The sequence below is a fragment of the Aethalodelphis obliquidens genome, unplaced genomic scaffold, assembly GCF_003676395.1.
Source record: "Aethalodelphis obliquidens isolate GAN/ISIS:26980383/991018 unplaced genomic scaffold, ASM367639v1 scaffold4, whole genome shotgun sequence".
Taxonomy (NCBI): Eukaryota; Metazoa; Chordata; class Mammalia; order Artiodactyla; family Delphinidae; genus Aethalodelphis; species Aethalodelphis obliquidens.
This window is the reverse complement of record NW_020837948.1, coordinates 62429040-62445478: the sequence shown is the minus strand read 5'-3', so window position 1 is coordinate 62445478 and position 16439 is coordinate 62429040.

Here is a 16439-nt window from a genome sequence, read left to right as displayed (position 1 = left end):
TTGCTTTGCCTGTATTGACTTGTGCAGAGAGTAGACTCAAAACAGCAGCAGGAGAACTAAGAACCCTGACTCAAGACCTCCTAGCCCCTTGCCCTAATCCTTTTCCCTTACTTCTTATTTAGCAAACATTAGATCCAAATCTATCCTTGTTCTTTGAGCAAAAGAAAGAAGTTTGCTTTCACCATCTTCTTCTCTAGTCAGGTTGATGTAAGCAAAAAAAGAATATGGTCTAGCTGGGCTCTGGAACTTTTTCCCAGATGCCATTACAGCCATGCCACAGGTGCAAGGTCTTTTTAACACACTTAACACATGGAAAGCCTTGGCGCAAGGAGCTAAAGCTAGAAGTTTCATGGAATTCATTAAATCTCCAAACTACAGATTGCTTACTCAAACATCTTCTTGTATCAACATGGATGTGACCATGTCTGAGACCAGCTGTGTGGGTCTGGTACTCACAAGAGAACAGATGGGGAAGAGAGCCCATCCTATGGACTACCAGAGGGGTAGATCCTAGAGCATTCACCCACCCCTGCCATGGTCCTCTCTGGGCTGCCCACGACGTGTGAGATTCACATGACTACGGCTATGGGCATGATGAGTCTGCCTCCCAAAATGAGATCTGTGGCCTCAGTTCTAAAGATCTGAAGCATTACACTGCTAATTATAGTACAGTGCAATGCGTTCTCAGCTTCAGGTATCAGACTCATAGCAAATTTGAGATTAAAATCTTCAACAAACTGTTTTCCCACATGCCTTGTGGAGAGATATGAAGGCCTGTGGAAAAACAAAAGACTTGACATCACAGAGAAGTTGGGTCCTGACTCAAGAGCTCTGGCTCTGTGGCCCTGGTAGACTGGCAGAGCCTATCTCGATGGCCATCAGACTTCACTAGAGGTTGAATCAGGCTCTTACACACAAAGTCTGTCCCTTAGTCACAAGAGTTTCCACTGTCACCCCCACCATGATTCACTGACCCAAGTCTGGAAATCCTAGGGGCAGGACCAAATCTCACAGAAAACCGTGAATGTGTCCCTAAGTCTTTTCCAGGCAAAGCTAGTGCTTCCTGTTGGTTAAAGTAGACGCCAATGAGTCCAAAGCTTGTGCAATACATGAGCCAGTTTCTCACAGGGGAAAATTCTACTCCGTGGTCAGAAACTAAACCTGTGAGTCTGGCCAGACATTTTGCAACTATGAACGTAATGAAGTTAGTCAATTTTCTACTGTGTTAGAAGGAATACTGTCACTTTAAATTCTGTGTCAGAACCAGCCTTTAAAGAAGTCAGTGGCTGGAACAAAGTAGCCAGGGATTATCAATGAAGGACAAGACAGAAAGATTTTGTCTGAAAAACCAGGAAAACTACAAGTAACAAAATCCGAAAAGGCTCCTATGATTAGAGCGAGCCAGACACAGGTTTATTTGTGTCTCTATGTTCTATGGATGCAAAGGAAAATTGATGTGCTTATTGGGAGCTTCTAAACTTAGGGAGGAGAAATTGAATTAAAGAAATATCAAAAGCAATTGCTAGTGGTGACACTAAAGACGGTAAGAAAAGCTAAATTTCATGTCTTCTCACAGAAAAACATCTCCCCTGAAGCAAGTTCAGGACATCCTCACACTAATAAAGGAAGTAGGATACATGAGAGCAACTACCAGTGAGTTGAGACTGAGATAAGAAGGGGCAGTCTAAGAAAAGAGAATTATCTCTTTCACTGTGATGGAAATGTTAATTAGTACATTTCTGAAAAGCAGTTCGGCAACATACTTATCAAAATCCTTCAAAATATGTGTTACCTTTGACTTAATAACCTTACTTCCAGGCTTCTACCCTAAGAAAATAATTTAAAAGGTGGAGAAATAGGCATGTCACAGAATTATTTATGATTAGACATCTAAGTATATATAACAGGACTATACTATAGAAAATTATGCATTTATTTAAATTGCACCTTTAAGATTAGTCAGTAATATGAGATCATGCTCATAATATGTTAATTAAAAGAATAGATGCAATATAAGTAGAATTATCTTAGGCTTGTTTATATATTTTTTGCAAAGAAATACAATTGTGGTTATTGCTCAATTGTAGAATCAGAGTTCATATTACCAAATTTTCCAAAACAAACCAGTATTACTTTTATGATCACAATAGAAGTTATTTTTAAGGAAAATTTTAAAGTTTATGCCACATTGTTGGGAAGAGGGGAGAGCAGAATACAAAATTGTATAAGAAAAAAAAGGTCTAAAAGGAAATACATAAAATGTTTAAGTATTAATTTTTGTTATTTTAGGACTGTAGGTTGCTGTATAATATTTGTTTTCTACTTTTTGGTATTTTTCTATTTTTCTTTAGAGAAAATATATCTTTTTTATACTGGAAGTAATATTTTAAAATTTTCTCATTAAGGATAACGAAACCACCTAAGAAATATATAAGGGACTTCTTTTTATTTGGTCTTTATCGAAAGATGTAATAAGATGAGAGGGACTTTTCACATTTTTCTATAATTGGCCACCAAACTCAAAGCCAGTGACAAAAACCAAAAAGATACCGTGTGAAAGACAAAAAGCAAGAGGAGGGGCAGCCTTTAAGAGAGAGGACTAAACCGGCTCAGCTACCCTGCCAAGCCCTGCCACCCCTCTCCAGCTTCTTCACACAGACAACTGTGGGATGCAGAAAACTTAAGGAGAATCTTCGTAATCATGAGTCACTGGTCTGGCCTAAGGGAAGAGCGCCACTGTTTGCAATTGGGGAAGCCATGAAAATGCACCTCTCAGATGTCCTACTGCAGGGAGTGCAAACAACTGCACCAGCTGCTGCGCACTGGAATCTACCATCACATTTGAGCCAAGATCAGGCTTTCCATTGGCTGCTCCCAGACCAAAGACTGAAGCAGCAGGGATGCTAAGGCAGTATCCTTAGTGATAAGGATACCAATTGTAAGGGATACCATTCCAAGAGCCTTGATAAAACTTCCTTAGAACTGCACTGAAGTCTAAGACCTTCCTTTCTTTCCTTTCTCCTATGCAGAGGTCAGAGCAGCATCACCATCTGGTGGGTCTCCCTGCTTTCTCCAGCTCCTGCTCCTTTCCTCTTAAAGCATTCCCCCCAATAAATCACTTACACATCTAATCCCATCTTGGCATCTGCTTCTCTGAGGACCTGGGTAACACAGGGCACTCCTCTATCCATTCAACCACCTATAGAACCCAACAACAGAACCATACCAACCACTGGGAGAGTAGACTATCACACAGCTCCCCATTTTTTGGGGTTTCCAATCTCTTTGCAATTTCTCTTCTCCTGATGCTAATATAGGTACTTAATCCCAATCAGCAAGTCTGGTTCGTATGCGTTTCCCATGGGTCAAATGAATACTGCAGCATGTAGATGGATTTGAATGGTGTTGCTTGTACCCATCCAATAGATTTAAACTACTCAGATTTGAAGTTTGATGAGGATTCAGAGTAAGGACCTGTGGAAAGCCTTTGAGAAGGCCCCTGGAAAGGAACTGGGAGCAGCCTCTAGGACATCAGCAGTCCTGGGCCAACAGCCAGGGAACTGGAACCTCAGTCCTACAACCACAAAGATATCCTGCCAACAGCCTGAATGGGCTTGAAAGTGGGCTCTTCCAAGATGCTCCAGATAATGCCTCATTAGTTGACTCCTTGCATGCAAGAACCTAAGCAGAGAATACAGTTGGGCCATGCCTGACTTCTGACCTACAGAAACTATGATATAATAAGTGAGTGTTGTTGTAAGCCAATAAGATTGTGATCATTAGTCATGCTGCAATAGAAAACTAATACAAGGAGATTCAACAGCATGTATTTGATAGCAGTAATTGGAGAAAAGTCAACCACTTTGTTTGTGCCTCTACCAAGTTCAGAATACTTAATAAATTAATTACAAAGTTTTATTATCAAGTTTGCCTCGTATTGCTAAGTGAATACATTCAAGTGTTTCATAAGCAAATTATATCTATTGTACAATGCAGTGGCTTAAAAATGTAATCTGTTACCTCAAATTATAACTATTTATAACCAATAATCGTTCCCTATGGTCTTCTTTTTAAACTACCACATATATGTCTGATACCTAAATTAATGGCACAATATTTAAAATAATCAACAATCTCCATCGTTCCTGAAGGAGGCAGGAAAGGAAGGAAAGCAAATATAAGGTACAGTCAGGTTACAGTCATTCCTCAGTATCCACAGGAAATTGGTTCCAGGACCCCTCTCAGATACCAAAACCCCTGGATGCTCAAGTCCTTTACATAAAATGGTGTATTATTTGCTTATAAACTATGCACATCCTCCCATATAATTTAAATCATCTCTAGATTACTTATAATACCTAATAAGTTTAAATGTAAATAGTATTATAGATACGATGTAAATGCTATGTAAATAGTTGCCAGTGGGCGGCAAATTCAAGTTTTGCCTTTCAAAACTTTCTGGGATTTCTTTTTTTTCTATTTTTGATCTGCAGTTGGTTGAATCCATGGATGTGGAACCTATGGATACAGAGAGCCGACTACATTCTATCACTGTCTCTTACTGAGTGAGCTGACAATAACCTCACCCAAAAATGCAGCTGGTTTCTTCTTTATGCAGGGCATCTCCAGAGAGGTCACTTGGAAGCCCTGCATCTATGAACAGTCCATCTCGGGAAAGAGGGAGAGAATTTATCTGCCAGGTTCTTTCTGGCTACTATCTCTGCTGGTCTAAGGATCCCTCTACACTTCTGGGTGTGTTAACTCCCTTAAACGTCTGGTGTGTTAGTGTTACCCAACCTCTCCAATTAGCCCCTTGCATGCCACTTTCCAACAATTCTTCTGAACTTGGACGTGGTAGAAAGGCAGGGGTGGGGTTGCTGCAATTCCTGCCCAATGAGCATGGTAGAGTCATGCACAAGCAGGGCTCTAACCCTGGAACGACTGGGACAGCTGACAGTGTTTTAGCGGAAGGTGGTGACCAAGGGTTCTCCACTGAGCAAGTGTCCAGGGCCCAGAAGGTGGAGCCAAGCATATCTGAAGATGTCCATTAACTTGGACTTCACAGCCCCAAATCTACTGTTTGCACTGCACCACCCTTCCCATTATCTTGACAACTAGGTAACAGAGAAATGACCCATTCCCCCCACTGCTTCTAAGAAACAGCTACTTCTTTCTTTTTACCACCATCCTTAATTTTGGGTTCCTCCCATCTGGTTTACATTTCTTCCCAGAAAGCTCTTGATGCCCTTATTTCCAAACTCTTCTCTGTACATGAAGCTATTTCTTTCCCACCAATTTTTGTAATCCATGCTGGAAAACACACGCAGAGCCCCTGGGCTCCTGCCCATTCTGCTTTTCATTATTGCAATTGCAATGTGGTTAAACCAGTAATGTGGAAACCATGTGTGTGCGTTTGCAGTGTATTCTACTCCAACATTTGATAAGAGTGGGCTTAATACACACATAGGCACACACAACACACACTTCTCTTCTGGGTAGTGCAGTGTTTGAATGAAGACATGATGACATCTCTGGGAAAGGAGGAACAGAGAGGAAACGTCTGTGTCTGAAGTATAAGCCTTCCAGTTTCAAAATGGGAAATATTTCAAAAGTAGTTGCACTAAATCCTTATGTGCAGTGGACAAAAACCTTATGAGAAACATGAAAAATTAAAAAATAGGCCATTAATAAATAAAAACATTTTTCCCACTGATAAACCAAGCTTTGAGTGCTTTAGCAAAGGCCTTCTTTTGACATTTACAGGATTCTTGCATTTATATTCAAACTCATCAAAAATTGTCCCTAAGTGACCACACAATCACTTTCTGTGGTTTTCCTTCTTTCCTCTTGATTAGTTTTTCTCTTCAGACCTTTGGCTGACTATTTTGCTACTGTTACCACGACTGAAGTTCCTACCACCGTTAAAAGAAAGAACGATGAATAGCAATGCTGTATTCTCAAGTTTTTTCACCGTGAGCAGGAAAGGACCATTTAGAGATTGATCTCCCCATCAGAGAACCATGTCACCCAATCTCCCTGCTCTGCAACTTGTCACAAGGTTGATTGTAAATATAATATACATTAAAATGAAGGAGGAAAATGTATGCTAAACTTCAGTGGTGGTGCAGGGGGCTGGAAACAACGTTGTGTGGTACATCATTTCATCGGAATTTCTCATTTTCAGGACATTGACTCTAAAATTACTGTAGTCATAGTGTTTAATGTTCCTGCATTGGGATTCCAGAGTTTTTTAAAAAAATGATTTGAAGTCAGAAAAGCAAGACTGACTTATTTGGACCAATGCTGTAGTGTGACAAAAAATTTGCAAGAAAATAAGAAATGCTATAAGCACACACACACACACACACACACACACACACACACACACACACACACAGACTTACAGCAAGCTTGATACTCTATCAATAGAACACTGAGAAGGGTGTCAGTAAAAGAAGAAACATAACATAATAGTAACTAGTGAAGCTTAAGTTTGAAGGCCCTGGGAGGGGACCTAGCAACACGGTCAGAGGTTTTTGTGCAATTTGCAAAAATAAGCTATTTTAACCAAAATGGTTAAGACTGCTGTCTCTCTACTCCAATTTCGCATTTGTGTTGAAGGGGAAAAAAAGAGAGGACCCAAATAAACAAAATGAGAAATGAATAAGGAGAAATAATACACAATACCACAGAAATACAAAAAATCTCAAGAGATTATTATGAAGTTATATGCTAACAGATTAGACAACCTAGAAGAAATGGACAAATTTCTAGAAAATACAACCTGCCAAAACTGAGTCAAGAAGAAAGAGACAATTTGAACAGCCTGATCACTAGGAGTGAAACTGAATTTTTAATTAAAAAAAAAAAAAAAAAAAAACTCCCAGCAAACAAAAGTCCAGGACCAGACAGCTTCAAAGAGAAATTCTACCAAATATATAAAAAAGAACTAACACCTCTCCTTCTCAAGCTATTCAAAAAAATTAAACAGGAGGAAACACTCCAAAATTCATCTTATGAGGCCACAATTACCCTGATTCTAAAACCAGACCAAAACACTACAAAGAAAGAAAATCACAGGCCAATAGCTTTGATGAATATAGATGCAAAAATCCTCAACCAAATAGTAGCAAACTGGATCCAACAATATATAAAAAGGATCATACATCATGATCAAGGTGGTTTTACTCCAGGGTAACAAGGATGGTTCAACACATGCAAATAAATCAATGTGATACACCACATTAACAAAAGGAAAGGGACTTCCCTGGTGGCACAGTGGTTAAGAATCCACCTGCCAATGCAGGGGACATGGGTTCGATCCCTAGTCTGGGAAGATCCCACATGCTGCGGAGCAACTAAGCCTGTGCGCCACAACTACTGAGCCTGCGCTCTAGAGCCTACATGCCACAACTACTGAGCCCACGTGCCACAACTACTGAGCCTGCACACCTAGACCCCATGCTCTGCAACAACAGAAGCCACCACAATGAGGAGCCCGTGCACTGCAAGAAAGAGTAGCCCCTGCTTGCCACAACTAGAGAAAGCCCACACAGCAACAAAGACCCAACGCAGCCAAAAATAAATTTTAAAATAAATAAAATTTTTTTTAAAAGACCAAAAAAATCACATGATCAACTCAATAGATGCAGGAAAAGCATTTGACAAAATTCAACATCCACTCATGATAAAATCTCTCATCAAAGTGAGTACAGAGGGAACATATGTCAACATAATAAAGGCCACTTACAACAAACCCACAGTCAACATCATACTCGAAGGTGAAAAGCTGAAAGCTTTCCCACTAAATTCAGGAATAAAACAAGAATGCCTACTCTCACTACTTCCATTTAACATAGTATTAGAAGTCTTAGCCACAGCAATCAGACAAGGAAAAGAAATTAAAAGTATTTAAATTGGAAGGGAAGAGGTAAAACTGTCATTATTTGCAGATGACGTGATACTTTATATAGAAAACCCTAAAATCTCAACCCCAAAACTATTAGAACTAATAAATGAATTCAGCAAGGTTGCAGGATACAAGATTAATATACATAAATCTGTTGCATGTCTATACACTAACCCTGAAATATCAGAAAGAGAAACTAAAAAAAAAAAAAAAAATCCCATTTAAAATTGCATCAGAAAGAATAAAATACCTAGGAATAAACTTAACCAAGGAGGTAGAAGACCTATACTCTGAAAACTATAAAACACTGATGAAGGAAATTGAAGATGATAGAAAGAAATGGAAAAATATCCTGTGTTCTTGGATTAGAAGAATTAATATTTTTAAAATGAACATACTACTGAAGGCAATCTACAGATTCAATGCAATCCCTATCAAAACACCAATGGCATTTTTCATAGAACTAGAACAGATAATTTTAAAATTTGTATGGAAATACAAAAGACCCCATAGAGCCAAAACAATCTTAAGAAAGAAGACTGGAGCTAGAGGAATCACGTTCCCTGGCTTCAGACTGTACTACAAAGATATACTCATCAAAACAGTATGGTACTTGCACAAAAACAGATACATAGATCAATTGAACAGAACAGAGAGCCCAGAGATAAACCCATGCACTTATGGTCAATTAATCTATGATAAAGGAGGCAAGAATATACAATGGAGAAAAGACAGTCTCTTCAATAAGTCATGCTGAGAAAACTGGACAGCTACATGTAAAAGAATGAAATTAGAACATTCTCTAACACCATATACAAAAATAAACTCAAAATGGATTAAAGACCTAAATGTAAGACTGGAAACCATAAGACTACTGGAGGAAAACATAGTCAGAACGCTCTTTGACATAAATTGTAGAATATTTTTTTGGATCTGTCTCCTAAATTAAAGAAAAGTAAAAATAAACAAATGGGACCTAATTAAACTTTAAAACTTTTGCACAGCAAAGGAAACCATTGACAAAACAAAAAGATAACCTATGGACTGGGAGAAAATATTTGTAAGTGATGTGACCAACAAGGGATTAATATCCAAAATATATAAACAGCTCATACAACTCAATATCAAAAAAACAAACAACCCAATCAAAAAATGGGCAGAAGAAATAAATAGACATTTTTCCAAAGAAAACATACAGATGCCTAGCAGGCACATGAAAAGATGCTCAACATCACTAATTATTAGAGAAATGCAAATCAAAACAATGAGATATCACCTCACACCTATCAGAATGACAATCATCAAAAAGTCTACAAATAACAAATGTTGGCAAGAATGTGGAGAAAAGGGAACACCTGTACACTATTGGTGGGAATGTAAACTGGTGCAGCCACTGTGTAAAACAGCATGGAGGTTCCTCAAAAAGCTAAACTTAGAACTACCATATGACCCAGCAATTCCACCCCTGGGCATATATCTAGAAAAGATGAAAACTCTAATTTGAAAAGATACATTCACCCCAATGTTCATAGCAGCACTATTCACAATAGCTAAGACGTGGAAGCAACCCCAGTGCCCTTTAACAGAGGAATGGATAAAGAAGATGTGGTATATATCAATATATATGCAATGGAATACTACTCAACTATAAAAAGGAATGAAATTCTGTCATTTGCAGGAACATGGATGGACCTAGAGATTATTATGCTTAGTAAAATAAGCCAGATAGAGTAAGACAAATACTGTATATCACTTATAAGTGGAATCTAAAAAATAATACAAATGAATGTATATGCAAAAAAGAAAGAGACTCACAGACATAGAAAACAAAATAGTGGTTACCAAAGGGGAGTGGGAAGGGGAAGGGACAAATTAGGGGTAAGGGATTAACAGATACAAACTACTATGTATAGAATAGATAAGCAACAAGGATATCTTATATAGCACAGGGAATTATAGACATTTTCTTGTAATAAATTATAATGGAATATAGTCTTCCAAAATACTGAATCACTACAGTATACTCCTGAAACAAATATAATATTGTAAATAACCATATTTCAATTAAAACATACTAAATAAAAAATTGCAAAAGTAACCTATTTTACCCCAAATGATTAAGATTGCTCTCTCTCTCTCTCTATTCCAATTTTATTGGATGGCATTATACAGGCCAGGAGCATGTGGGGGATCCAACTAAGAGAAAGTTGAGTTGAGGATATGTTTCATTTGGGTTTAACAGAAAAGTAAAATATATTTCAGTGATTCTCAGTCACTCTTGTGTTAGTTGTGTGACCGTTAGTGTCCTGGTAGAGCAATGGCTTCCAGGAGCTCTCAGATGATCCCTGAGAGACACAGAGGTATAGAGGAAGAGATTGCATCTCAATATAAACATGTACCTCAGGGCTCTTTCCCAGAAGTGTATTGGGTAGTCAAAAGAAACCAGTTTGAAATGTAACAAAACCAGAAGCTAATCTACGGAAAATTCTTCTAATCATCAGCTCTACTAAAAGATAAGTAGAGGATTCAGATTGCATTGATACCTCATCAAAACAGAAGTTTTCTCCTTGACAGAGATTTTTTGAAATGTGATAACAATCCTAAAAATGTATGCAATACCTTTCTAAACTATCAGTATTTTTTTAAAAAAACATCAAAAGAGTTACATTTCTATTTTCTCTATGAAAAGCATATTACAACATTGTTGTCATATGAAGAGGCGCTCCAAGATTATGAAGCCAAAGAATGTATTTCTGATGTTGGTGGTATTTGTCAGCTTTTTCAAATTTTTAATTCATTATGATTCTTTTCACATTCCAAATAAATGTTCTTTTCTATCTAATTTAGTAGTCATGACTTCAATTCTCTTGAAGAACTGTGTAAGCTTCTGGCCCCTCACAACATGTACTTCCCCCTCTGTCTGACTCACAGTCTCACTGATGACTCTCTTTGCTTGAGCTACTTCTAACAGCCACACAGATCATAAGCCTCAGTGTCTTTCTTCACCTCCTGGGATCCGAGGGCTTTCACTTCAGCTTCTTTTTAGTCAACCTGGACCATAGTCACATCTTGTTCCTTGTCATCATGTAGAACCCACTTCATCTCCAAAGTCTTAAATTCCAAAGTGCCTGTAAGTCAGTTTACGTAGCTCAAACTCTTTTTTTCCAATTTCTTTTATACATATACCTACAGACACACATGCGTGTGCACATGCACACCTCTTCCTCACTTTCCATCCTCATCCCAACAATCACTTCAAATATCCCATATTATGTGTACTTCTCTAAACCTTGTCCTTCCTATTCCATACTTCATAGCAATCCCTCTCAAAATCAACCCGGTTAGCTCTAATTATTTTAACAGCTGTGTAATGTTTCACAGTAGAGATACATGATTATGAATTCAATATTTCCCTTTTGATGTCCATTTAATTTGTTTCCTGTTTCATTGGTTGTGACATGAACTGCAACAAACATTCCTTTACCTGTATCTTGATGCTATTATATCTACAGGATGCCCAGTACTTGGGCTGTTGGCTTTAAAGGTATCACTTTTTTTTTTATTTTCATAGATGCTGCCTAGCTGCTTCCAAAGACTAACAATTCACATTTCCATCAGAAGAATATGAGAAACTCCTTCTCCCTGCCTACTCTGCAGCAATAGGTATGATTGCTCTTTCTAACTCTTGCCAATCTGAAGCATATAATAATGACACCTCACTGTTACCTTAATTTTCTTTCCTCTGACCACTAGTAAATTTGAACATCTTTTATTTATTAATCTTTCAGATTAACTCTTTTGTGAGTTGTCTGTTCGTATTCTTGGCCAAATGTTGTGGGGAGGGGGGTGGTCATTTGAGTTTTTCGTCATTCTTTCTTAACCCCACCCCACCTGTATATTATAAATAATTACTCTCTGCTATGCTTGTTGCTAATATTTCTTTCAAATTTACCATATTTCTCCTGACTTTTTTTTTTTTTTTGCAGTACGTGGGCCTCTCACCGTTGTGGCCTCTCCCGTTGTGGAGCACAGGCTCCAGACGCGCAGGCTCAGTGGCCATGGCTCACGGGCCCAGCCGCTCCGCGGCATGTGGGATCTTCTCGGACCGGGGCACGAACCCATGTCCCCTGCAGTGGCAGGCAGACTCTCAACCGCTGCGCCACCAGGGAAGCCCTCTCCTGACTTTTTGTGGTTTTTTACATCATTAAATAATCTGTAATAGTATCTATAATGGTGTCAGTCTTTAATTAATTATAATTAATTATAAAGTTAAATTATAAATTAATTATAAAGTTCTCTCCTACTCCTTGGTTGCATATAATCTCTTAGATTCTCTTCTAAAATGTTATTTTATTGTTCACTGAAATCTTCAGGCAATGTGGAACTTCCATTTGCATATTTTTTGTGATAGGGTCCAACTTTTTTTTTTTTCTAGAAGGGTAGCCATATATCAGCATTATTTATTAAGTAAATCAGTCATTTCCTACTGAATTGAAATGCTACCTTTATCATATGGTGATTTTTCACATATGCTGGGATATATTCTTGAGTCTATCTACTATTCTATTAGTTCTAGGCTATTTATTTGTTTACTCTTTGCCAGTACCATACTGATTTTTAATATAGTGGTTTTGCTGAATTTCTATTTTTTTCATACTTTTCTTAGCATTTCTTGGGCATTTACTTTTATATTCGCAACTTGACTTGTTTTAATCCAATGAAAAGTTGTTTGAGAGTTTATTGGAATTATACTAAATTCACATAATCATTTTGGATGATTTGACATTTTATGATATAATGTCTCCCTATCCAAGAACATGGTATGCCCTTCTATTTATTCAGATTTATTTCATGTTTTTCTATATATGTCCTTTATTTTCTTGCCAAATTTATTTTTTTAATATTTTATAATTTCTTTAATATTTTGTAATTTTATATCACTATTTTGAATGAAATACTTTGCCCACTTCCTTTTCTAGGTGTCTTTATTAGCATAGAGAAAAAAGGCTTTTTTGTTTTCAATTATTTATTGAATCCGGTCACTTACAGAAATTTTATTAATTCTTGTAAGTGTTACTGAAGCCTACTGGGTTTTCTGAGTATACTATTATATCATCAGCCAAAAAAACATAGTGTCATTTATCTCAATTTCTCTAGCACCAAGTTGTATCTAGTACTTAGCAAGCACTCCGTAAATGTTTTAGGAATGAATGAACCAATGAATTAATGGATGAACAAATGAAGTGGGCCAGAGACTATTCATATGGTGGATTAAGGTTCCTTCTATTGTAGCACCACTCCACTGTATTACAGATCTTCCTTTTGAATGCCACAGCCATTTCTTACCTAGAAACCACTTAAGTTTCCAAATCTACAAAAGGAGAAGATGAATAAACATGATGACCACAGAGAATATGTTCCTGAATAGTGAAGGATCTTCCTGAGTGAATTGTAGTGTGTGTTCCTTGAGTTCCTCTTTTCATTTGCGCTCAGAGAGACTGTAAAGGGAGGCTTTGTTATTCTGACCAGGAAAGCAGTAACAAGCTGTCCCTATACTTTAGAATAAGTTAGAAGGCTTAAGGAGGCAAACTAATGCTTTTATTGAGTGAGGGCAGGCAGTTAGTCAAATGTTCACTTGCAGGAGCACTTCAGTGAAAGGTCCAGAAGTACAGACAAAAAAATAAAGGCAGTTTGGGAAGCTTTCTAAATCTAGGAAGAGAGTCAAGGGAAAAAAGTGCACAGATGATGACAGAGAAAGCCAAAGAGTTGCCCATTTATGTATATGTGTTCGTGTACATTTTAGTGGTCATCCATATATTACCTCCATGGCTATGCCTCACAAATATCACATAACAGAATTGAAAGCATATGCTCACCTGTCTAACCTCTGTAAGTCAACTATACTTAAGGAGAGTCAAGCCACTAGGTCTATAATCTCAACCACAGCCATTCACCTTATGGTAGCGATTAGAGTTGTAGGTATAATTTATTACTGAGGGAATTAACCATTATCAATGTTGCAATCTTGATATTTCAACTCAACTAAGTGTCAATCTGCATCATAATAAATAATAAATAGGCCCCAAATGCTAGAAGCTTCTGATTTGATGTTATAAGAATATCACTTAATCCTGGAAGAGGTTTTCCAACAAACCACAGTAGCTCCCTGCTCTTTCACAAAATTAAAATATACATATACATGTATGAAGGCACATGAAAAATTTTCCACTGCAAGAAACACCTTTGCTTTCAAAGACAGAAATGATGATCACCAGGCTGGAGAGCAAAGTTCTCCCCATAAATTACCAGCAAGAACTCCAAGTACTAAGACAACGAGGAGAAAAGAGTATGTTCAAGCTGCAGAAATAAATACAAACACAGCTTACAAGACATGGTTACCAAAAGGGTGACCAAACTGTTCTTCAAGGGAAAACAAAATGTTTCTCTTAGAGAATCTAAAGGAAAATCCCTTGAGAGGCAGACAGAGTACCAACGTAGTAATTGGCTAACTAATCCCAAATACTGCATCTGAGCTAACAGCACAAAGCCAAATGAGGAGCATCAGCTTCTACACACACACACCAGGCTACTGGGGAGGTCTGATGCTTTGAAACATCTCTTCACATTTTTAGCTAATGAAAGGTTTATAAAGAAAATGTATCCCTCTACATAAGCCTAGCCCCATACACACACGAGTGCATTGGAGATGTGGCTCAGGTCTCCAATTTGCTTTGTGTAGCAGCTGGCACCCTGATGTTTGGCCTTTGCTCACAAGGCTAGTCCTGATGGAAGCGCTGTTGCCCTTCCTCTCTGAGAACCTGCATCCTTCTCATCTATTCTGTATCTGCCAGGCTTAGAATCACTTTCTTCCTGGGCCAGACCATGCTTCAATTCTTTTGATCACCATGACATAGAATTTGAAAACACTAAGAGACAGACCTCTCAAAATGGGTCATATGACCTTAATTCCCTATCAAAGGCAAGGCTAGGAAGAGTCCGGACATTACCTGTATTGCTGCCCGGCCTCTGCCCAGCAGTAAGAATGTTCAATCATACAAATGATCCTGAGTCTTTGAGCTGGGCTTCTTCACTCAGCAGTTAGGATAGGCAACAAAGGGTCTTCCCTACAGCCCAGAACAGGGCCCCTGAAGATGACCAAGAGAGTCACTCCAACAAACAGAAGGGGTGCTCTTTGCTTTCTCTGGGGCAGAACTGTGATTTCAGTTTAATGTAAGGCAATTAGAACATCCCTTTATCTGTAGACTGACCATTTCGACAATCCTGGTTTACATCTATTGTCCCTGAATAATTATTTATAGTGCACCTTTGCACTCTCGAGAAGTTCCACTGTGGAAAATGAATTATATTGTCAACCTACTTACTCAGGATTCTAAGACAAATACCTCCTTGATCCAGCCAAGGTAGCATGAGCACCAACAAGGACAAACAGTGTTCCTAGGTGACTTGAAAGAGCAGGTTGGGGACTTAGAAATGGTACTCATTCTTCTCTGGTGCAGATATCAACCCTATCTTTCTGTGAGGTTGCATATCACTGAAAAAAATTAATCTGGAGATCTCATCTATTCCCACTGAAAGAAAAATTTATTATAAGACAGTATCAGTCAGGGTCCCAACAGGAAACAGACAACCCACCTAAACTAGGACCATTCAAAGAGAGTATATTTATGACAATGTGGTTATAGGGGGACCGCAAAGGATAGTACGTAAGCCTAATGCTTCATGCTAACCAAGCTGTCATCATGATAGGCCCCAGGAAGAAGGGGAGGGAGAGCATCTTGCACAACTGGCTTCTTGAGCGAAGGAGAGACCCCTCAAGACACAGCTCAAGCCTCCCTTCTCTTATGAACCAATCCCACAAACCATCTGGCCCATGAAGATGCCACCCTGAAGGACAAACTGCACCACACATCCAGCTCTTACACATGCTGTGTTCTTACACACCCTTGCACAGTACGAATACGTCCTGTCTTTTCATCTAGACCATGAACTCTATGAAGGCAGAGACCACATCTCTTATCTCTGTATCACAGAGATCTGTATCACAAGCGTTGTAACACCAGTGGCTCTAAACCTTTTATTTTTCCAACATAGCACATAAAATCTATGACATTCATAGACAAGACATTCCCCACATGTATTCCCTGGGTTACACATAATTCTCACTGTGCTCCACCATTTCTCTCCCACTCAAGCTAGCAGAGCAAAATGAAGATGAGCGAGGTCAGGTCATTTTACAGATAGTCTTGAATCCACTCTGTCTTTTTATTCCAATGTAATATTTTTTCTTTTTTAATTAATTAATTTTTATTGAAGTATAGTTGATTTAACACTCTGACTTTTAATGTAAATTATATACAGGCTTTGATGATCTGATACTATTAAGTGATGTCTGGCAACACATCTCACAACTGCTCCTGCACACTGTGTCTTAACAGCACAAGTTCATAATGTGTTTGATGGTGAGAAGCAGGAAGGGGTCACCAAGTGGGTAGGAAGTGTGGAAGAAAAG